Below are 24,891 nucleotides of genomic sequence, written 5' to 3' on the forward strand. Positions count from 1 at the left end.
AAACAAAAGAAGCATTTTCCCCCCTTTTCTAAATGTCCCTCTTTGATCTTCTGTCCATCTTCTTGCCACGTATATTGAGTTATTTGTGGTATAAGGTTGAACACATTGCTTTGACTATGTTACACAAATTTTACTTTTCTCTACATTAAATCACATTTTCTCAGTCTTTATTGGTGAATTATTCTAGCATTTGCTTAAAGAAAAATAAAATAAAAAGTAACAGCAAGGAAGAGAATGCCATTGAATGCATTTGCTTTTAGAAATCCTAAGTTTTCGATTTCCTTTTTCCAAAGGGAAATTGATGCAGTAAGCATTGTAATTTTTTCCCTTTCTTTCACTACTCTGCATTTTGAGACATTTTGATCTGTCTCCTGAACATTTCCAATAAAGCTGAATTTCTTACGCCCTGTCTGATATGTTCTAACACCATTTTCTCAGGATCTGAGGATGATTGTTTCTTTTTCTTTCCTTCTTTTCAAAGACCACTCTGTTTAGAGACCATTCTTCATTTGAAAACATTTGGCATTATTATTATTATTATTTTGTAATCATGCCACTTAATACAACTCTTAACCGTGGATCTCCCCCTCCTTTCTTTCCTCCTAAGTTACTTCCCAGTCGAATGAGTGAGTCAGACGCTGTAAGGGAAGCAGAATGAATGCAGGGAAGAAAGTGTTTTCCTGGTAAGAAACAGGCATGTGAAAGCGTTCAGAACTTCCTCCCCAACCCTTATGCTTTTTTGATGATTGGGATAGCAGGGGTAGTGGAAACAGATGCTATCAGATCTTCGTCTTTTGGCTCAGGATGAAGCAAGCAAAGGCTAACAGAGTCATGCTGTTTTGCAAAGTGACGTACACACTTCATCTTTCCAAAATATATCTGAGTAAAAAAAAAGCAAAATGCCAGGCTTGATGGTTCTCATGGACGCCGCTATCCTTTAGTTAGGGGAAGGTGGGGAATGGAGATTGGAAAACCCATGAGGTGGTCAGTTTACAGTGAGCAGAGTCCACTAGCTCTACCAGGACCTGCAGCTGCTTTTAAATTCCATTTCTGTGCATTTAAATCTGCACGCAAAACACTTTGGAACTGTATCGTTGCCTGTCGTGGTGATGGAAGATTTTTCTGAGAGGCAGGAAAATCCAAGTTCCCTTCTGAGTTCCATCCTTGATTATTTCTGTGTCCTTGAATGAGTCATTTTTAACTGCTTCGTCTCAGCTTCTCCAGTCACATCACCAGTCTATTATTGCGCTATGACTCACGCTGCTTATCTCATATACGTGTGATCTGAATGTTTGTGTGTGACTTTACAATGGAGAAAGCCTAATTAACTAAGCTTCCTCTGCGGCTGATAAGCCTTCCCATTAAAGACATGATAGACGTGATTGGCTGATAGCTGTCATATGTTATATCAGTAACCTGGTAATGATAGCAATTAACAGTTATTTGGCTTTGAAGGTGGTGTGTCTAAACAAGCCTAACAAAGATTCTGAGGCGACAGGATATGATCTGTTGAAAGATGTTGAGAGAATAAGAGACAATGTCCCTCAGGATACAAGCTCTGACATCACTCCGTTCCATGTCCTTGGTTCACCAAGTCACATATATCAGAATCAGGAAAGCTGAACAAATCTTTTTATTTTTGAGTCTTGCTTCAGCTCTTTGGCTCCATCTACTGCAGCACCTCAAGAGTTAACAAGCTTTGAACAGTAGGATTTAGATGGGCAGTAACTTGCTGAATCCTCATGGGATAAATTAAGCTAAAAGACACATGTTGTTGGTAAGAAAGTGTGTTGCTGTTGTTGCTTGTCTGGTTTTGTTTTGAGCTGGGAGCCCAAACAGTCAAAAAATCTGAGTCCATTTCCCCAGCCTTATCGACACCTTAGTGGTTAACGAGCTGCCATGTGATACTTTGGGATTAGATAGTGGGGAGCAAGCAGTGGGGAGAGACACATGTCGGGTAAAGTCAAGGTAGCAAGAATGTCTGTGTTTTATTTGAGAAAAAAGACTGGAGAAGAGCTGTAATGGTCGAGAGGAGTTTGGGGTGAGACGAGTTTAGGAAGCATATTTGCAAGAGTTTCTTAGGATGTTTAATCAACTGAAAGAATAATTACTTCAATGAAAATATTATTACATTTACTTCTCTACTACTGTTTCAAATTGAGTGAAGTTCAAGGTAAGCAGCACAGGATTTGAGTATGACAACACAATCCTTTCCACCCTGTTGCTTTGCTCCGGAAGGCAATATTCATGCAGTCTTCCAAATGAAAGGCCTTGCCACGTGGAAGGCAGTACTCAGTGATAACTAAGAAGTCCCACTGCAAGACAGGACTGATGTTCATATCTTTATTTTTTTAGCTCATATTTTTCTTCTTGAAATGCCCTTGGAGATGTTATCTTTCTGCAAATTAGGAGCAAGAAATAATTTGTATGTTGCTAAATCATCAAGACCTAGGATAAAAGGACCTTTGTAATTAGACAAAGTCATCATAGTAACAAAGATATTATTAGCAGTATATAGTTTTCAAATAATTTTATTACACTTCCCTAAAATACAATTTGCAAAATATAGTGTCACATGGAGCCAATTTAGATGGAAGTTTTCCATTGTCACATTCCATTCTCAGACTGAAGAAAATAAAAATTATAGACAAAGTTTAACTTGGTTTAAAGTCAGTCTCCTAGAATAGTATTTGAGTTCACTTTTCTTATAATTTGTATTTAAAAATTTATTGTATTTTATAATTATTATTCATGAACTAGCTTTAGCAACTCACTAATAAATAATGGCATGCTACAAGATGCAATTACAATTGCTTAGGTAATAGAATGACCATTAGAGCCTCCTTTGGAGAAATAACAAGTGCCAATAGTGAGAGTGGTTGTTGAGTATATGAAAAATTTAATTAAGCTAATTAGCCACCCGGATTTGACAGGCAGTTCCTTTGGTTATAAAGAATCCTGTGGTTTCTCTATTATCCTTTTAAAAAGGAAAACCATGTGATATAAAGACTATTAAGAGAAGGTTTACTCAGAAAGCAAAGATGACAAAAAATATAAGGATATCATTTTTCTTTTGCGAGTGTGCCCCAGCTGAGGCCTCTTATTCCGTCTGTATGCTTGAGGCAATAAGCCCTTCACACACCAGCCTTTCATCTCTCACATTTCCTATGCAAAGACTGTCAAGGCAGGTGGCAGTAAATTATCCAAAACATGCAAGTGTCAATCAAAGTTCCAAGATTTGGGGAAAAAAAAAAAAAAAAAAGAAGGTCAAATTGTGAAAGCTGGACAAACCTACCTTTCTAGGCAAACTCATTTTTTCTTGGAATGCAGATTGCCAGGACAATGTGAGGGGGAATTTAACAAAAGAAACTACACAATGATGAAAATCAACAAGAACAACAATGGCTACACAGTAACAAACAAACTCATGACATGTCTCATGAAGTTTCATGAAATGTCTCATAAAGTAGGTCGCTTCTCAGCTTGGCTTATTCTTTCAAAGAGACTGAAGCCGGGTACTGAAGATGCTTTCTGCCAAGGGGATCTTCTTTTTCATTGAATCGATTGCATGGCTGGAGCTTTCCTATTTGCTTAACTGCCCACCAATTAGGGTAATGACTGGGGATATCCAGGCTTGGAAGAATGTGAGGCATCTGAAAGAGGAAGCATTTTACTATATGCTAACTAGAAGCTCATCACACTTTTAGAACACAACAGAGCAGAATTGTTTTCCTGAGGCAATCTATGGAAGCCACAGAAAGCAAGGGTCTTGTACCATCTTAAAAATGTAGACAACTGTTGAATATCTGATTCTTTACCTAGTGTTATTAAGCATGAAATTCTCAACCAGATAACACTGTATAGTAGTATTTATCTGTTAAGTGTCAGTACCCAGAGATTCTGTAAGTTATTCATCAGTGTGTAAGAACATGTGAACAGTCTTTGAGTGGTGGTCACACACAATTCTTCTGGGGTCTTAATGACAAACACTTGTGAGTAGTGCATTCTATTTTTTAGAAAAAGAAGAATTTATCTTAATGGAACACACAATCTCCAAGTGAAATGCATACAGCATGATAGTAACTTAATCTGACGTTAAATGGATGGCTTTCTTGGAAGCCATCATACAATGGAAAAAAATATTCTTTTGAGCGTTTATGGTCACAACTCTCCATTTGCGTTTAAAAACTGGCTTCTCTCAGGCAGCCATGGAGCTGGTTAGGGACCACTGCCTTTGCACTTACCAACATACAGAGATAGAGTAAAACCTTTTGACGTCTGCTTGGTTTCCCCCATAGAGTTTCAGATATTTGGCCACACACTTAACGTGTGAAACACAAGCACCGTGCCAAAGAGGAAAAGCCTTTTTTTTCCCTTCGTACAGAATTTGTTCAGACTTGTCTCTGCGCATCTGTACGTATTGTAGATGAATGCAGCTTCTTTCATGAAATCCCATAAGGTGTTTCTGCGATGAGCAACACTCATTTAACAAGTGCACTCTGCCATGCAGGCGGGACCTGCCAGGAGCAACAGCATGCCTGAACGGAAGTGTTGTTTAATGAATATTTATTGATTATGAATATTCATTAAGTTAACAGCCTTATGACCGGCCTCAGGCTTTGTACCTGACGTGGCAGTACAGTGGTTAAGTAAAGTTTTCAATCCAGTCTTGGAAACTTTGGAGGCTCAGATAACTATAAAAATTATCAAGACTATAAGTTTACTTCTGGAACAGAAAGCAACTCTTGAAATATTCTGATATGGTTATTTTTAGCAGCAAAGCCTTGGTTTTTGGCTCATGGTAAGAAGTGACCCGACCTTTTATCTCAGATTTTTGCAGTATTATCTGCCAGCAGAATGCTTTGGTCATCAGCTCACTGTGGTTTTCATTTTCTCAATCCTCATGCTTACTCTCCTAATCCTGGGTCTCATGTTTGGTGTGGATTACTGCACCAGCTTACTTCTCTGGGTCTCTTTGAAGGCAGGCGTGCCGTTATCCAAACTGTTTAGGAAAGTATGATCTCCCTAAAACACACTTTGACTGTGTAACTCCTGTGCTTGAAATCCATCAAAGATTTTCCATTGCCTTCAGCATCAAATCCAAGGTTTTTAGCTTTATTTCTCATTAGGTCCTATTCTGAATTTAGTGAAAAGTTATTCATGCGAACCCTTGCGTATAAGCCTTGGAACATGCTTTACCTGTGGACGGGAATCTGCGCCCCTTGCCCTGACTCTTTAATATGGCGTAACTTTTACTCCTCCCTTGGCTATTGCCTTATGCCTCATTTCCCTTGGAAGCCCTTTCTGGACCTCTAAAGTCTGGCATGGATGTCCCTCCTCTGTGCTCCCTTAGCATTCGCGTTTACTCCTACTTTAGGACTCACCACTTTGCACTGAAATGTCATCTTTATTCTTCTCCGTAGACTTCACAATCTCCTTGTAAGTTAGGACTGTGTCTTGTCCATCAGTGAAACCCTAGCACCCAGATCAGTGTTCAAACACGTAACAGTTGCCTTAGGCACGGGTACATTCGCTAAAGTGAACTGAATAAACATGCTTGATTCTGCCAGAAGCCTTCTTTGAGGGGCTTGCCCTACTTGGGGTTCTGCTGGGCTCTTCAGATTGACAGCAGGAAGCACTGGCAAAAAACATGATTTATGTCTGAACTTAAGCACATGGAAAATCTTGCTCAGAAGAGGAATGCAGCTCGATTCTATAGTATGTAGGACTCTGATTATCAAAACCAAACAACCAATAACCCATAAATTAGTTAAAGTCAAAGAGAGATGTTTATTAAAAGAATATAGAGGTAGCTCATGAAAAATACTGGAAGGTAGATGCTGGCCCTCAGTCCAGTATCTGGACTGTAAAGTCAAGTCGGAACATAAACTGAAAGAACTCATATTTGCCTCTTTTTGTATCCCCTTCCTCTGCAGGCTTTTCCTCTGCTTCTCAGTCCACATGGCAGATGCCTGAGTTTACATCAGCCCATTCAAAACACAAACCCAGACTGAGCTAGGATTCCTTTTGCATAATTTCTATGGAAAATATGATTGGTCTAACTTGGGAACAAATATAAATTAGGTTATCAAGGGCTGGTTGCTTAAGGTAAATGGGTCATTGAGAGTTCATTGGGAGTTGAGAACCAACCCCAAAGATGTAATTTCTAAGAATAATGTTGCCTAATTCAGTAACATGAAAACCACCTACTACCTTTTTCTCCAAGACTGGTGTTGGGAATGCAAATATTTGTTTTTTGTATTTGGAATCACCTGAGATTTTTCTATCCTAACTCTAAAACCATTTCATTTGTAATCATAGAGCCACAGAAAATATCACATCATCTTCCTACTCTTAGTGCTATGCCAATATTAGTGTGACGACTTCAGATCTGATGTTTGGGTTCAGACAATTCCTGTGCATGCCTTTCACTCAGGTTAAGTCCATCAGGATGTGTCTTAGTGGTCAGCGGGCCTACAGCCCAGGGGCTTATTTCCTTTAGATGAAACTTACCTCTTGACATTGGTGTGTGTGGTCCTATTTGACTGGTTCTCTGGTTATTTTTGCTTTTTTTAATCTGAGATTAATTTCTCAGGTATTTTGTCCCCTCCCCTTTATCCAGTGGGCTTGAATGTGGAGAAATTTCCTTTAGAAACAAAGAAATTTTTTTCCAAATCTGCTAGTTGCCACATTTCAAACCTTTGCTCTCTGTGTCCTGTTTCCTGTGTCACAACTTCAACCGTATTTGCAGAAAAATCTGTAATTGAAATTGTGCAGGAAGAGAATGATTCTTGTTCTATAAGGAGCATCCTCGCTCCAGTCTTGGCTTCCTTCCTGTGACTGAGCTTCGAGTCCACTCGGTTGACTGTGATCACTCTTCAGACAAAGGGCTCATTTATCATCCTGAGGGCCCCGCACTCGAGCCGCTGTGGAACTTCCCGTTAGTCTTCCAGGAGCAGGATGCTCCGCTGTGTTCACCGTCTTCTGGTCTCCTTCATGACTTCTTTGGTTCCCCGTCGTCTCCCTGCATGGGACAAAACAATGCCTTTGTGAACACACTTCCTGCTTTAGCTTTAGTAGCATCAAATCAGTCCAGTGGTACTGAACCAAACTGCAGATGTAAGAACCGCCTTACTAACTTCATCAGAGACATCAATCCTTTCTGTTTCTGTCAGAACACTTCTGCCTCAGGCTCCCTTGGGCAAGTCTGACCCCATTTGCTGTTGTTCCTAGTTTCCCTGTGGAGATGGGCTGCACTATTTAATGTGTAACAAATGCTCGGCAACACAGGGGTCCAGCTACAACACTTTCTCTAATCAGAGTGATGTCACAGCCTGCTCCCAAAGCAACACTTCCTCTGAGGGATAGTCTTTGTCTGCTTGCTGCACTTCTGCTAGGACCGGGCATCCTCATGGATCAGGGTCCTGGGTGTCTGAGGCTACAGGCCTTCATGTCCTGAAGGGATTTTATGAGAAAAAGGAAATACACATAGCTTGGTAAGACTCGGAGATAGGACAGGGACCAATGAGTAAAAGTTATTAGAATGCAGGTAAAAATTCAACATAAGGAAAAACTGAAGAAAAAATGAAGTGCATCTAACAAGAGAATGGACCAGGTCCCCTTTCAGTGCGATTGATCAGGAAGAAGTGGGGAGGGAGATGGCTCAGTGGTAGAGTGACTGCTCAGCATGCACAAGGTCCTGGGTTCAAGCCCCAGTACCTCCATTAAGGTAAGTAAATAAATAAATAACCTAATTAATTACCTCTCCCGCCAAAAAAATTAAATCAAAAAGGAGATGGGTGAACAGTAGTTAGCAGGGAAAGAGGAGATTACCAGATGGGGTTAGAACACTTCTGAGGCTCCTTGCAGGTTTAAGATTTTGAACAATTTTTATCCTAAGTCTTTTCCTTTTCTCTTTCTCCCTCTCTTTCTTCTTTCCTTCCTTTTTTTTCTTTTTCTTTCCTTTAATATTTTTAAATGAATTTAATTGCTTGAAATTAAATTATACTCAGAAATAATATACTTGCCTTCAAGAGCAGCAGAAAAAGTAATGACTGAGTTTCTTTTTCTTTCCGTTTTCTTTTTTCCCCTTTTTCTTTCTCAAGAAGTCAAAATAAGTTTACATAGTGAATGATTCTACTCTCAGGGTATTTCACTTTGAAGATTTTTACTTGGTTTCAGTATGCATAGCCGGTGGAAGAAAGCACATCAATCTGTGAACCCCAGGGCTGTCAAACATCTTCCACAGCCTCGGTGCCGAGGTTCTGACGTCAGTTTTCACCACCTCATCACGGTTGAAAGGGTGAGCAGTTACCTTTAAGATCTTTCATGGTCTCGGAAGCACTTGCCCTATTTCTCATAGAAATTCAGATAAGTAAATGATCTTTTAAGCTTCCTGTTATAGAACTGGTACAAAACCTCCTTAGAGGAGAGCTCCTATTTTAGGAGTTGGCTCTCCACCAAATTGGTGGAAAGTCAGAAAACACTCTGATTTCTGTCTTTTTTTTTTGCCATAGTGTTTTGCTTTTCACTTCTCAGCCTCTTAACCTTCAGGCCAGGTAACTTTGACTCAGATCAGAGCGCTTACTGTTGACTTCCCCAGGATGAGGTGTGAGTCTTCCACCCCAGTATCCCCACATCTTTCAAAAGCAGATCTCTTTCTGCCAAGATATGCGAGTGATTTCTCTGAGAGCAATCTATGGCCTTGGGGGTTAGACTTTGTTTGTAGGATAGAAGGGTAGTGGTAACTGAGCAATGTCAACTAAAGATACTTTGGTATTTATCTTTCTGTTTTTTCTCTGAAAAAGAATAAATATAGTTTGTTTGCCAAACACACTATGCGAATCTGTAAAACCAAAACAACTTTGAAGACACAGTGTCTTTGTATGGCGCTTTGCCAACTTGGAATCAGTGCAGAGTCACAGTCTCCATTGTTTATATTCCATTACATCCAGCCCGAATTAACACACAGTCAACACTGTTTCACCAATATTTGAAAGATCCTTTTATTAGATTAATTGCTTTCTAGTTACTGTGATATATCAGTCTTCTCTTTAGGGAAAAAAAACACAGCTTGTGATTTATATCTGCCAATTTTGACGTAACATCTGTGCTGAAAGTCTCACAGGCATCGTATGCTTACTATGTTGAAACCCGAATTCATGACTTTCCCAAATCTGCCAATTTTCTAGACTTTTACATACCAATAAGTGGCATTTCTTTTTCCTTTTGTATATATTTTTAATTACCCTGAACTTTCATTCACAGTATTTAACTTAATTTGTAAATGTGTTTATATTTATGTGATTATTTTTAATTCTTAGTCTAGATTATAAATTCTATGAGGCAAAGAGTCTGAAACACAGTAGGCTGTCAATGAAAATTTGCTGAATAAGTAGCAGAGATAGAAAGCTATTCCATGATTTATTAACTACTTACTAATTAACATTGTGTGTGACACATCTATCTTTTCAACTTGTCAAACTGTGTAATATAACAAAAACACACTGATCTCTAACAGATCCTTAATGAACACAGAAACTCATTTCAAGATATTACAACAATCTTTCTTTTAAAAAAAAAAAAAACTAGTAGGCAGGGAAGTTCCAATAATTTCCACTTGTTTTGTCCAAATAGAATAGGAAATAATCTCTAGGGCTATGTGGTAATTCTTTGAGTTACCAAGCCTATCTATTCCAATTATATACTCAATCGTTGGAAAAATAATTAGAGAAATTTGGAGGCTTCATTACACCCATTTTAAGGCAGATGCAAACCAAAACTCATTATTGCTTGATTCTCACAACTTGCTGTTTTAAATAAAAGCCTCTGTATGATAAACTCAAAATACGTAGAATTTTCTTTTCACAAATAATGTCATACAGTGAGGTTTGTTCTGGAGGCTGAGAGAAATAGTGTAGACTGAACTGTCTGCTGACTGATCAGGCCCAACTGACGTGTTTATTAGAGCAGAGTTCATCTCACTGTACGTGTGTGATGGCGTGCAGATGACACAGGCTGAAATAAAGGCCTTGAGGTCCCTCTGATCACACAGATTATTAAACAGAAACTTACTTGGCTGCTTATTATAACAGCCATCATCCAACATCGAAGCCACACCATGAAGCTGCAGTACCGCTTCCAATCAGAATAAACGCCAGTGAAGGTTTTGTTTCTTTCACTGCTCTTTGGTCCAATGCTATAGAATAGTCTGACACAGAGCGGGTACCCAACAAACATTTATTAATTAAATTAATACGACTGAGGCAACAACAATTCTTCGAGTCATTTTGGTTCCTTTTAGCACCGCCGCTGTAAGTCACCTTGCCTTTGTCCCCATCTTAAACCTAAATCAGATTTGGATCCTCTTGTGTATATCCCTTCCTATTAAGCCAGCTCATCATGCTAGGGATGGCTGTAGGGCGATGGGAAGTGGATCAAAGGGTTTGATGTGGGAGGTGTCCCTAAACCTTTCAGATTCCACTGAGCCTTCTCGTATGTCTCCAATCCTACGGGTAAGTCTGAGAGTCTCTCAATCAATAGTCTGTTTCTCAGGACTCCCCAAAGTGCTCATGACTCCCGTGAAAGGGTCCTATGGTCACTGTGGCTATGCTTTTTCTTGCTTTTGTCTAAGTCTAGCAACTGGGGAAGTACATTTATTTTACTTACTCATGTAGATTTCCTGGAGTCCCAAGACAGATCTCTGCAACTCCGCATTTCCCCATCTCTTTAACATCTTTATGTCCCGTTAAACTGGCAGCTCCTTTGGGCCTCAGTCACACTCCTCAACTCCCCAAGTACTGAACAAGAGCTTATATGTCTTCATGTCTGTGCTGCTGAGATCCACAGGGGGATAACTGTCAACAGGGATGACAAGGAAGCTGTTCACCTCTCCCCATTTGCCTGTTCCAAAACTCCTTTAAAGATCTGCACTTTTTTTGCATATGCGGGGTGTGTGTGTGTGTGTTTCAGCTCCATTTCCAATACTGGTCAGGGTTGACTTGGTCACAGGGAATGGCTGTCTATGAGAACTGATAGGAATTTGAAGTAAAAAGGAATGCAGAAGTCATCTCAGAAGACTTGTTTCCTTTTCCCTTCCACACTCCTCAGGTCTTGCTTTGACCCCCCTCGGCGTGGCTTCTGGGGTCTGAATGATCTGGCTTTTGTCCATCTCTTCAGCCTCCTCCTGAGTGTCTTATCCCCATGCTTACCGCACGCTGACTCCACTGGCCTTGGATTTCTCAGTCGGTCCTGGGCTGCTTTCCACACAGTGTCCCTGCTACTACAATTCCCTCATCCTTTCTCAAATTTTCACCTGTCAGCTCCTGCTCAAACCTTAAATGTTTCTTCTTCAGGGAAGCTTTCTGTGATGCCCCCTCTCCCCCCATGCTAGTCACCTCACTACAAACTCTCACACGCACTCCCCTATCCACAGGCTCACCCAGAGTTGTCTCAGGCGAGCTGGAGGTGCCACAAGGCTCCAGAGCTGTATTTACCTCCACTGCACCCGGGCTGATTCACTGAATTCTGACTTCAAATCAGAGGCAAAGCATAAGGACTACATAATTACCTTCTGTCTGGCCATATGAATCTGGTTACAGAAACTCCACTAGATCAGCCAGATAATAAGAATAGAATTAATGATAGCTACAAATACTTATTGAGTATTTACTGTGTGAGGCATTATACTAAGTTATTTGAACTGTTCTTTGGATCCTCTTACAAACTTTCTGTGGTAACAGTGGCATGAGTTCCAAGAGCCCCATTTTACACAGGAGGAAACTGAGGCTTGAGGGTTAAGTTACTGTGACAGAGTCACCGGGCGAGTGAGTGGTAGAGCCTTGATTTAAACCTAGAGAATCTTCCTCCTGAGTTAGCTCATGCTGGTACGCTGCCTCTTGGTGGAATATTAGCCGCCCCTGTCTGTTTGCACACTCGTAATGAAATTACAGGACCTCTCCCTAAGGAGCCATTTGCAGCCCCATTAGCAGGCCCACGCCCAGCCTCACCATTCCTGAACCTCTCGCCTTGGTTCTACGCGCTTCACAGCTGAGGGTGCGACCTGAGCAAGACTTGTTCTCCTCGTAGCTGCGAAGGAAGGATTTGCTACTAAAAGGAGAGACGATTTGAGAAAGAATGGGCGAGGGTATGGGGGAGAAAGAGAGAGCAAGTCAAGGAAAGGAAGAGTGACATCACTTCGTTTGAGAAGGATGGGTTAGATGTGAACGTGAAAACTATCGAGTCATTCTTCATATCTTTCTTTGACTATTTTCAGTGTCTCAGAGAAGGAAAGAGGTAGAGTAAATAGTTTTATGTATCTGTGTTTGGGGAGAGTCTTGATGGGGGTGGTAGAAAGATGAAGAGTAAACTGAAGACCTTAGGAAGAAATTTGAAATCAGTGACCTTGGGAACCAGTTAAGAAAGGGAAGTAAGGGAAGGCAGAAGCTGGTGGATAATGGAATCACAGGGAAAGTTAAGTACCCAAGAAGGATATTCTTCTGAAGTTTGTGCTTAGTTAAGAAGCTACTTCTTTTCTTTAGGTCATCAAATACTTTCATAAAGAAATTACTGTCCTCCAAGAATTCCAACAGAAAGGTCATAAGTCCCAGGAAATAAAACAAATACTCTTTATATTGTGCTTCTGTTAATTTGCTGGTTTCTCATTAATTTATATATAAAAAAATACATATATATATGAAAACCCATTGTAGAAAAGTGAGAAAAAGCATGCAGATAAAAATTTAAAATACTAACATCATGCATAACAGAGTGCAATACCTGGAATCTTTTCATTCTCTTTTACATATATGAATACATTGGGAATATATAATAGCATGTATGTCTCAGATGTTTTTAACTGAACAGTATATCTTACAATTTTTTTTAATGTCAAATAAACCTCATAAACAAGACCTTTAATGGTTGTATAATACATGTGCCGTAATTTCTTAAAATAGTCCCCTAAGGTTGAGCACTTAAGTTAGTTACAATTTCCATCATTATAGACAAAATTGTGCTCAAGTACGTAAATCTCTGCCTCTGTTGCCTGTTTTTCTCTCTGAACAGATTTCTAGAAGTGGAAGAATTAGTTCAAAAGGGTAGAACCCTTTCAAGCCTGTATATATTGGTAAATTGCTTTCAGAAAATCTATATTAATTCTCGTAATGTCACTCATAAGAATTCTCACATCACTAAACTCCTATCCCAGTCAACTTTATCATTATAATTTCTATACTAAGTGTAAAAAGTACTTACTTTTTGCTTTAATATATATAAATTTGACTATTACAGACATGAAACTATATGATCCAGCAATACCATTCCTGGGCATGTATCTGGAGAAAAGTCTATTTTGAAAAGATACAAGCACCCCAATGTTCTTAGCAGCACTATTTACAGTAGCCAAGACATGGAAGCAATTTAAATCTGCCTCCACAGATGACTGGATAAAGAAGATGTGTTATAGATAGATAGATATGAATATATATATGAATATATATATGAATATTACTCAGCCATTAAAAAAGAATAAAATAATGCCATTTGCAGCAATATGGATGGATCTAGAGATTATCATTCTAGGTTAAGTAAGCCAGAAAGAGAAAAGAGAATACTATATGATATCACTTATATGTGGACTCTAGAAAAAAAAAAGACAAATGAACTTATTTACAAGACAGAAATAGACTCACAGACATAGAAAACAAACTTATGGTTACCGGAGGAGAAGAAGGTGGGAAGGGATAAATTGGGAGTTAGAGATTTGCAGATACTAACTAGTATATATAAAATAGATAAACAACAAGTTCATACTGTATAGCACAGGGAACTATATTCAATATCTTGTAGCAACTTATGGTGGAAAAGAGTATGAAAATGAATATATGTATGTTCTTGTATGACTAAGCATTATGCTGAACACAAGAAATTGATACAACATTGTAAACTGTCTATACTTCAGGAAAAAATGGAAAAAAAACACAAAAATTTTAAAGCATCACATTTGTTGATCTCATTTTTGTGGTCTCTTAGCTTTTGTGCTAACAATAACAGTTACATATTGCTTATATACCTTCTAATTTTATATTTTTACTTATTTTTCTTTTTTATAAGTTAAAGAGGCATATTACTTGAATTTTTTAATGTGGTTAGAAATAAAATACTAATACTAATACTGATGCAATGTTAAATGATGCTAATATTGTAACAAAAATTAATATTCTTTCCTCCATTGCCTCTTCTCCCAGGCCCAAGAGTAACTTCTTTCAGCTCTTTGTTTTTCCAGTGATTACCCCTTTGTTTCTGAATATGTTTGCTGTTCTTTATTGATTTACAAATTTTAGATATTGTCTATTAAATATCTAATGGCAGATGAGGATTTATCATTTGAATAAAACCTTACCTTTCATTCCCTCATCTTTCCAATGTAATTATATTGCTATTATAATTTAAATCAATGAAGGGTATTTACATTATGATGCTGTGTGTGTTGTCCTATGTCAAGGCAAGTTATATATATGATTGAATTTTCTTGATTTTTTTTTTCCCAGGAGTTTCTAATCATTTTTTAATTTATTCATGCTGCTTCTTACATTAATTCTGTTCTTTTTTCCCAATAGGACCACAGTATCTTTTTTTTTCTCTAGATCACTTTCTTACAAATCCCCATGTCTAATGCTTCCAACCCACAGTGGCTTCTTCTAGGCTTTCTGCAGAGCTATCATCTTGGGCTTCCTTTTCTTTCCTTTTCTTTCCTTTTCTTTTCTTTCCTTTTCTTTTCTTTTCTTTTCTTTTCTTTTCTTTTCTTTTCTTTTCTTTTCCTTTCTTTTCTTTTCTTTTCCTTTCTTTTCTTCTCTTATTGACATAGAGTCAGTTTACAAAGTTGTGTCAGTTTCTGATGTACAGCATAATGTTTCAGTCATACATATACATCTCAAACTCCCAGTTTATCCCTTCCTGCCCCCTTCTCCCTCTGGTAACCATAAGTTTGTTTTCTGTGTCTGTGAGTCTGTTTCTGTTTTGTAAATAAGTTCATTTGTGTCTTTTTTAAAAGATTCCACATGTAAGTGATCTCATATGGCAGTTTTCTTTCTCTTTCTGGCTGACTTCACTTAGAATGACGATCTCCAGGTCCATCCATGTTGCTGCAAATGACACTGTTTTGTTCTTTAACTACTTTCTGAGATGAGTTGTCTTCCTTCTTGGACTTCATATTTCTGCCACTCTTTGTCTTGTGTTCTTTAGTTCCCTACTGCTACTGTAACAAATTACCCCTGAAATTAGAGGCTTAAAATAACACAATTTATTATCTTATATTTCTGGAGGTTAGAATTCTAAAATAGATCAGCATGACTTGATTCCTTCTGGAGGCTGTAAGGGAGCATCTGTTTCCTTGACTTTTCCAACTTCTAGTGGCCATTTGCCTCTTCTTCTATCTTCAAATCCAGCAGCATAGCAGCTCCCAAACTCTTCCTCTCCCCTGCCTGCCTCCTGCAAGCTTGTGATTATACAGGCTTACCTGGATAATCTCCCCCGCTAAAGATTCTTAACCAATCATGCCGACAAAATCTCTTTTACCAGGCCATCCAATGTAACATATTTAGAGGCTCCTGGAATTAAGGCATGGACATCTTTGGAGTGATGTGGGTGAGGGTCTGTTCTGCCTTGATATAACAGTAATGTTTTGTTTCATGTTTACTTACATTTTTTCTGGATACCTTGAAAAAAAAATCTTAAATGTGCATAGACCACACACTTTCTGACTGTGCATACCTAAAAATATATATAGTATAATCTATCATCTACACTGTCTGCACTGAGATGCAATATAGTTCAAAGTATTGATGTCAGTTTTGATTAATTTGGTTTGAATTATGACTGTGTTACTAGTTCTGTGCCTTTGAGCAAGTTAATAAACTTTTATTTGCTTCAGTTTCTTCATCTGCAAAATGGATATATTAGTAGCATCTACTTATGGACTTGGTAAAGATTAAATGAATCATTCACAGACTTCCACCACTTCACAAATGCTAGCTGTTAGTATCTTTACACTTGATCAAAAAGTTGACAAGGCTGAACGTTATTGTTTGTCAGAATTCTGAATTCATTCCTTCATAGTTTTTTTTGGACTACTACTTCTGTTGAGAATTCTATTGCCATTTGATATATGTCTACATTGTAGACACATTCCTTCGTGTGAAAGCTCTAACTCTTGCATTTATATTTATGTTCTGAAACTTCAAAATGTCTGACTAGACATGGGTCATTTTTCATTAATTCAACAGGACATTTTTAAATTCAATTGTGAGTTTCTTATCAATGCTCAAAAATTCTCTTCTATTTTTTTCTCTGCTTTGTTCACTTTCTAGATTCTTATTTGTCTTTCTGGGTCAATCCTCCAGGTTTACTGAATTTTCTGTCATATACTCAGTCGTACTATTTTAAGAATTTTAAAAAATCAACTTGATTTTTCCCAAGAATATTTTAATTGTTAATATCTTCATATTATTCTATGATTCTTTTTCTTTGAATTTGGAACAATTTTGGTTTGAGTTCCTTCAGAAACAGGTGCTTGAGGAAGAGTAGACATACAAGAGATTTGTTGGGGAAACACTTCTGAAGGTAAAAGTAAAGGAAGCCACACAAAGTAGAAGTGTCTTTAGACAGTGAGGCAGATCTGAACCCTGCAATGGAAAAAGGGAAGGGAAGGGGGCAGGGGAAGCTGTCTCAGATGGCTTTGCAGTTCTGAGAAAACTTCGGCTATGCCACTGGAAAGTTCTTGAGCAAAAGGTACACCTTTAAGAAGTCCTGTGTCTCCCTGATTGGGTTTGTTTTGAAACTCCCACTGTGCTCCCACACCAGGCAGAAGCAGCCTGTAGACAGTGTGGCATGGATGCGAACATGATGGTGGCTCCACATGGGCAGCAGGTGAGGCATACATCATTTATGCTTCCTGCAGCAGGTGATGTGAGCAGTGCCTTTTCATTGTCACCGCAGTCCTTCCTGAGTGTCTCACAGACAGATAGGATGTGGAGCAGGTTGTCCGAGGACCCTGTGGGCCTTCCTTCCTGAGGAGCAAGACGAGATGGACGTTCGTGAGATGAACTTGGTCTCCATTTTGCAGGTCATCTCAGGACTACAGCTGGTCCTCATCCTTGTCCTCTTCTGCTATCCACTCCAAACTGCAGAATCCTCACTCTCATCTACCAACTCGGGAAGTCCCAGTGGCTCACCTCATAGGTGTGACCCAAACCTTCAATCCTGTGGGTCTGAGCTTCAGACTGCTGTTTCAGTTTGTGCTGCTATAACACATTTCCATTGACTGAGTGGCTTGGACAACAAATATTTATCTCTCAGTTCTAGAAGCTGTGAGTCAGAGATCAGGGTTTCAGCACGGTCAGGCTCTGTCTGATGGGGGCCCTCTTCCAGGTTGCAGACAGCTGACTTCTCCTTGTTTCTTCACGTGGTGGAAAGAAGGCTCGTTCTCTGGTCTCTTCATATAAGGGCATTAATCTCCTTCATGAGGGGTGTAATTACCTCCCAAAAGACCCACCTCCAAATACCATCGTATCAGGGATTAGATTTCACATATGAATTTTGAGGGAACACAAGTACTCAGTCCACAGCCCTTGGCAATCATACCCTTCAGGCAGGGGTGGCTGCACATGCCCTTTGCACGCCCATCGCACGCCCACTGCAGGCACAGCAGAGCGAGGAGACATCCTTCCTGCACCCGTTGTGTAAATGGAGTCCTACCTTTGCTCAGAGTCAGTTATTCCTATCTCAGCGGTGACTCCTTTGCTTAGCTGTTCTCTGGATACAAAGAACCCTAGCTCGTGGTTCAACCCTAGCTCGTGGTTCAACGAGAGCCCACGGCTCTCTCTCCCCTTCCTTTGTATCTGTTGTTTCTATTTTCTAAGTCTGCCCTTGGTTATGAGAAGGGAGCGGCTGGGGAGCTGGTCACACTCTTGGTGGAAGTTATTTCTGGCCAGTTCCTCATTTCCTCCTTGCTTTCCACATTCCAGAAACCTGATAAACTCTCTTGAGGCTTATTCATTACCCCCTCCACACCCCTCCCTCAACTCCTCTGGTCGCTTTGATTTAAACTGTTTTATTTGCTTACTGTCATTTCAAAGGAGTCTTTGGAGGAGAGGATATAATACATATGGTCAGGCTGCCGTCTTAAAGCGGAAGTCCTCCTCCAGAATCAGAATTCAACAAATACGTTTTGGCACGTAGTGTTCACCTTCCGTTGTGGTCCAGGCTGTCTCTCCAGCTTTGTCATTTTGATGTCCTGCTGAACCCAGTGGTCATTTAAGGAACCATTTTCTTGATAGTCTTTTCCCAAACTCTCAAGGTGGTGTCTGTGGGGGTGTCTGTACAAGCTTTATGCTTTTGAAAATTGGTTATCTTATTGCTCTGTTGTTTCAAAAGTGTGACCTGAGAATTTACTCTCTGTTTGTTACTTGATTAATTTCTGTGGCATAATGCAGAGAATTTGAGTTTCTGACTAAAATAGCTGGAAGAATTTTTTTCAATTTTGAAAATCTGTACTAGTTAAACTCCCTAACAGTTTGGGAGAAGGCTTATTTCAACATATGCCAGCCCACAGTGACAATTACAACTTAAACAAAACTAAAACAAAACAAAAAATTAAAGATTAAGACCAAAATTTTCCATGTTTACATGTGAAAAATAACATCATGTTACAGATAAAGCAATATTGGGTTATCAATTAAACTGATTTCTAGCCGTTCAAATTTCTGTGCTCATGCCTCTGTGTGTGTGTGTGTGTGTGTGTGTGTGGTGTTTGTATATTTTTGAATTTAATTCTAAGTCAGTTTTTTTCCCTTAAGGAAATGATCTTTTACTTGAATTGTTGTTATAATTATTTTCCAGTTTGACATTCTGCTTTTAATTTATATTTTGATGTTTTTGACACTCAAACAGTTTAAATATATATGCCCTCAAATATCAAATCAATGTGAGTGTATATTTTGAAATACTTTCCCTATTCTGATAAAGAAGTGGAAATACATTTAGGAACCTTTCCTCCCTTCCTCTTTTTTTCCTTCTCTCCTTCCTTCCTTCCTTCCTTCCTTCCTCCCTTCCTTCCTCCCTTCCTCCCTTCCTTCTTTCCTTCCTTCCTTCTTTCCACCATCTTTGGATCAATCAGTAAAGTAATGCGACTTCAAAGATGTGAGGGACCACTACCTTGTATATAATATATGAGTTTTGGGAAAATAAAGCATGTTAAAAATGCTAGAAAATCCTAAGAAGTTTTGACCTGATTGCATCGACAAAAAGGAGTTATTAAAGACTCTTTTTCATAGATGCTCAATGTTAGTTACATGCATGATGGAGCAGAGGTTCGACATAGCAAAAAATGGTATCCCAGAAAATTTCCAGGAAGCCTGTGTGCTAGTAAGAGAAAGCCATGCCTAAAAATCATAGTTGTCTTTTGATTCTTTTTCCTAGTGTAAATGGTAGAGTATACTGTATCATCGACCACAACAAGGCTGTTCTAAAACTGGTCAGACATCTCTCCATTATTCACTCATTCAATAAGTATTTATTGTGCATTTACTGGATGGTCTGTATATCTTCTATATGTTAGTGTTGCAAAAATGAGTAAGTAATATTTCTTGATTTTAAAGACTTTAAAGTCTGCTTAGAGCAGCCCCTTTGTACAGATATATTAGGGCAACTATATATAATAACAGAGTTATAACAGTTTGTTATGAGAACACAAAGGAGAAAGGAACTAAGTCAGCTGCAGAGTTTGAGGTCTGTTTCAAAGAGGAGATGCTGTTTCAGGTGGGTCTCAAAAAAATGAGTCATGACAGCAGATCTTTTCACTGGCAACAGACCTCCAGGTAGATTTTGGATTGAACAATTTCCATGGGGAATGAAGGCAAAAGTCACTCTGTGGTTAGATTATTTAATTCCTTGAGGAGTAAATGGGAAGTTAAGAAGCACAAAAAGTGACAGCCAACCACCCATTCAAGAATTTCGTCTGCACTGGGTGAGAGGAAAGAGGGAGAGCGCCATGTGTCTCTGAGCCCCTCTCACATTCATGAAAAAGTCTGTATTGTTTGCTGTTCTTCCTATGGTCACAGTCCCCACAGAGTTAGTACCAGAGTGAAATTTTTGTTAGGCTAAACTCCATGGTCTGGACTAGATGTACATGCCTTTCTGCTGCATAAACAGGAGTGTCCTTTACTATGTTTCTTGAAGCATGAAATACACTGAGGACTTGTAACATCCAGATTCAAATCCAACTGATGTTGTTGAACCCTACTATGTGTCAAAAACATTCCTGGGTTTTTCCTCATATATTTCATATTAATCAACACAGAATAATGAAATTTTACCCCCAAATTATGTTTTTCAGTAAGACCCCCATCTCTCAAATAGAATATTTTCTTTCGGTTGCATACCAACTGCTTATGCATACAACATAATAAAATGTATGATACATTAAGGCAGTTTGACCTTCAGACATTTATTTTTCCAAAGCTGATGCAGTGAGCGTTCTGTTAGCAGATGGCTGAACTTTGCTTATTCTATTGAAAAGTTGGTTTGCATAGCAAAGGTAAGACTTTAGGAAATCATATATACAACCACACATGCACATCCTTCAAACCAAAAATCATTTAGCTTCAAAATAAATACTGGGAACTTCAACTGCTGACTCTTGGAGAAGATACCACATCTTTCTTCTATACCTGCTAGAGAGGACTTTTTCAGAAGTTGCATAGGATTGGTTTGTTGGCCAAGCACATTTGAGAAAAATCAAGGAAGCAGCAAGTGGAAAGCATTCTAGCTCCTCAAAGCTGAAATCACTTTATATCAATTTTAAATTAAATGTGAAAAAAAAAAGAAAACAGTGCAATATATTTTCTTCTGCTTCATTTCTTTTACATTGCCTTCTCCTGGGCATTTTGCTATGTAGAAGGGTAATGCGTTTATACGTTTTGGAACTAAGCAGTCATAAAACGGTATAGGCACAGCTTGGAACCACTATCCACAAATTAGAAACTTTCCCTAGACTTGCCCATTTTATAAACACTTTATGAAGAAAGAGAGAAAGAAAAACAAACAAAACCCCAGGAAGGTGGTTTAGTGTTTTTTTTTTCCCCAACTCTTCCCCCATATAACTCCTAAATAGTTTATTTGATAATTATACCGCACAGAAATATGATGCAAAGTAATGTAAATATCATTTTCATCATACAATGGAAAATCTTAAAAATTGCCTTCAGCAGTGTCAGCTGGAATTCAATAGATTCTCCGCATTTTTGAAATACAAACCAAATGCATTCTGTATTTCATACTAAAAGGCAAAGACTAATTGAAAGAGGTATCAGTAAACACATTTTTGTTTTGTTTCTAAAATATGTTTTCTTGCTATAAACCAAAGACTTCAGAAGTCATTAGTGGTCAGAAGCAAAATTATCTTTTCTAGAATCTCGGATGCTCTGCTGTGCTTACTAAACAATCCTCTGGCTATTCGATCCATGTGATTTCAGAAAATATGACATGCATTGGTAGCTGGAACCAAGTTTCTAACACTGTTTCTGATGTACTCCCCAATTAAGATGGCAAGTCATTTGCAACAAAAAAATGTAAAATAAACAAAGCATAAGGCATTGCATGTTGGAAGTGTAACTCCTTCAAAAAAAACAATGAATAACTTATTTACTTGCAAGAGCCATAATTTCTTTGGGATTGCTGCCTCACCACTGTAGGCACTGAAATGTTATTAAATACAACACTATTAACTGCTGCTTTTACTTTGATCAGATGAAAACTCAAAAACTTGAAAACCTGAAATAAATACACAAATTAAAAAAAAGTACATATTCAAGTGCTCTTACTGTAGGCTACAGACCCAATATTCTACTAGACACATGCTTCAAATAAGAGACGTTCCATGTTTTGTATTTTGCCAAGTTTTGTCTTCTAGCCCATCTATCAACAAATGACACATTGAATTATGGTAAGAGGAGGAGGTGATTGTGAACGCTGGGGAAAGAACAGATGATGGTAAATAAGATCGATTTTAATACACCACTCTATAATCGATCTAAACATGTTCCAAAATTAGACTGCGTACTCAGCACATTGTAGCTTCTGAATAAATACCTGTTGAATGAGTGAATAAACTTTATTCATCGCAGAAAATGCCAAAATGCTCCCCAAGGAAAAGCAAGTACTGCCCAGTACTCAACTGAAGTTTTATTTCAGAGGGAACAGAGCACGCTTTCTAACAGAAACCGAGTGTTCTATAGAAGTTTGGGGTGTAGGTAGATTGATAACACCTTTGATGCTCAGCAGGGAACTCATGAATAGTTAAGTATATGCAAATTACTTGAGAGAAGTTGGTCTTCATTTGTGGTTTTAGGTCAGACTAATGATTTTCTCTTTCAAACAGAACCAAATGGATGTGTCAAAAAAGGTAAAATTCTTAATGGGAGTGGACATAAATAGTTTCCAACCCGCTGCTAAGGTTACAAATGTCACTGGTAGTTGTCATTATAATAGAGCAGAGGGTCCTTCATTATTTCAAATGCATTTCCATATCCACAGGTAGTCAGATAAGTGACCATTACCACATGTACCAAAAGGACAAACAGATGGTGTTCAGATCATTCTTTTTTTTTTTTTTTTTGAGTGTCTTATAGGATTCAAGCATTTTGGAAGTCATTCAGAGTCATGTGTTTTATATCAACTTATGTAGAAACATTTACATATATTGAACCCTTGCCCTTTCTCTCCTGGCTTTGTTTCCTCCATCTCCTCTTTCCTTTAATCCCAGGGGTCTGAGTGTGAAAGTGAAGTGCAGACCTATCCCCAGGGTGACTGGGAAATCTTTCCTGGAGATTCTAAGTGAGTATTTTCTATTAATTCTTCTGGCCTCCCAGGAACCTCCAGACATAATAAATAGCCCAACTTAGATTACATGCCAACAGTCTCTCCCCCTACATTCAACTGTTTTGCCACAGAATCTGAAGTGAGGATAGTGACCGCATTGACTGAACACAACCAGATCACCCTAGTGTAGCTGATGCAGAACTTCCCAGCAATTATCCTCCAGCAGAGATTCAAACAGATTGTCCCCACAATTCAAACAGACAATGGATATGGCCAAAGCAACGGAATCAGCTGGGCAGAGTCCATTTTAGGGCTGTTTTGCTGTTGCCTGATCTTATAGGTAAAGCCAGTGGGGTCATTACACACACAGGGTCTCTTCCCCGTCTGTTGCAATTACCTCACTCCAGCCCACCATAGAGCAGGTGGTAAGCTTATATGGCCCAGCCAAACCCAGCTCATACGACCTATTGATATGGCGTCTTTCCAGATGTTGCTGAGAATTGTAGATTTGACAGAGAGGCATGATAGTTCTGGTAGAGGGTGATATCAGACTTTTTGGGATTGATACAGCATTTTTATCTGTAATTTTCTCCCAGTCTACCCTCCAGCACATGCTCAAATGAAGTCACTCAGAGTGTCCAGAACTGACCTGTTAAGCAGAGTGACGTTAAACCATAAGCTTATCTGCCCAAATAGAACATCTTACCTTTTTTTTTCCTAACCGCATCCCTATCGCTGTCTATGCCCTACATCATTCTTCTCTTTAATTTGAATGTTCTGGTTAAATTGCTTAAATTTATCGGATTTAGCGCCTATGAGTTCAATTACCCTCTGCTAAGTTCAATTTTAAAAATTCGATCGTATTAAAGCCCACTCCCACTTGGCCCTTACCTAGCTGAGAAAGGTCTTTTAGGATCAGCTTTAGAGATAAATTGGTTCATTTCATATTTGGGTCCTAGAGAAATTAGGCTGCACGAATAACGTGTTCAACAGGCACTGAGCTAATCAGAGCCAAGTATAGAACCTGGTTTTGCTATCTTCACATTCTTTCCAATATATGACAAAATTTAGCACAAAATTAAGCCCCCAAAAAGTTTTATACAGAAGTTTACTTAAATCAGTAATATGCATTTCAGTAATCTGGCATGTTTGAACTAATGCACCATACGGAAAACATTAAGGAAGCCCACAGCTATGAGTAAATCAGAGCATGTGAAATCTCTTTATACAGTTTTTTGTTGCCACAGGATTTTGTTTTAGTTTTTCAGAACTTTTTGTAGTAATTAACATATTTTGATGTTGCATCTCTGCTTATGTGGAAGTGTAATACTGTGACATTTGAAAGAAACACCCTGGAGGTTGGTTGAATCATCAGTGCGTTTCTGGCTCCAAACCTTTCTGATCAAAAAGTTTGTATTTAGGCATTAACAAGTTACTGGGGCTTAGAAATGTGCTCTTCAATGCGAAGTTTACTACTAAAATTTCTTTAGGTTTTGACTAGAAGCTTTCTCCTATGGTGTGATGAAGACTGCAACTTTCTCCACATGAATTTCTCACGTGACTAGTTCTGTAGTCTTGCTTCAGAGAAAGGGTACTGAGGTTTACATGATGGATTCAGTTTTGTCTCCGTTTGTTTAAAGTATCGTATGATTATGGATCACAAACAACTTTGAACTGTAACAGGGAAGAACAAGTCTGACTCCACGTTGGATTTGTTTCTTTTAGTTTAACCTTCGTATTCTGTTGTTTTTGTTACAGTTAAGAATGTTGCCTACAGCCTGAAATACACAGGATAACCCATTCTCAAGGCTCTGTCTTTAAAGGTATAACACTTCCCCATTCAGATAGAGATAAAAAGTTGCAGAACAGAGAATAAGGTCTTGTTGGAGGTTTACAGGGACATTATGACCTGCCCTACATGGACAGCTGCAAGAACAGAGGATTCTGACACCAAGAAGTTTTTACCAAGCAGCCACACTCCCCGCCCCACGCCTCCCCATACCCACACCCTTTTAG

The sequence above is a fragment of the Camelus ferus genome, chromosome 13, assembly GCF_009834535.1.
Source record: "Camelus ferus isolate YT-003-E chromosome 13, BCGSAC_Cfer_1.0, whole genome shotgun sequence".
Lineage (NCBI taxonomy): Eukaryota > Metazoa > Chordata > Mammalia > Artiodactyla > Camelidae > Camelus > Camelus ferus.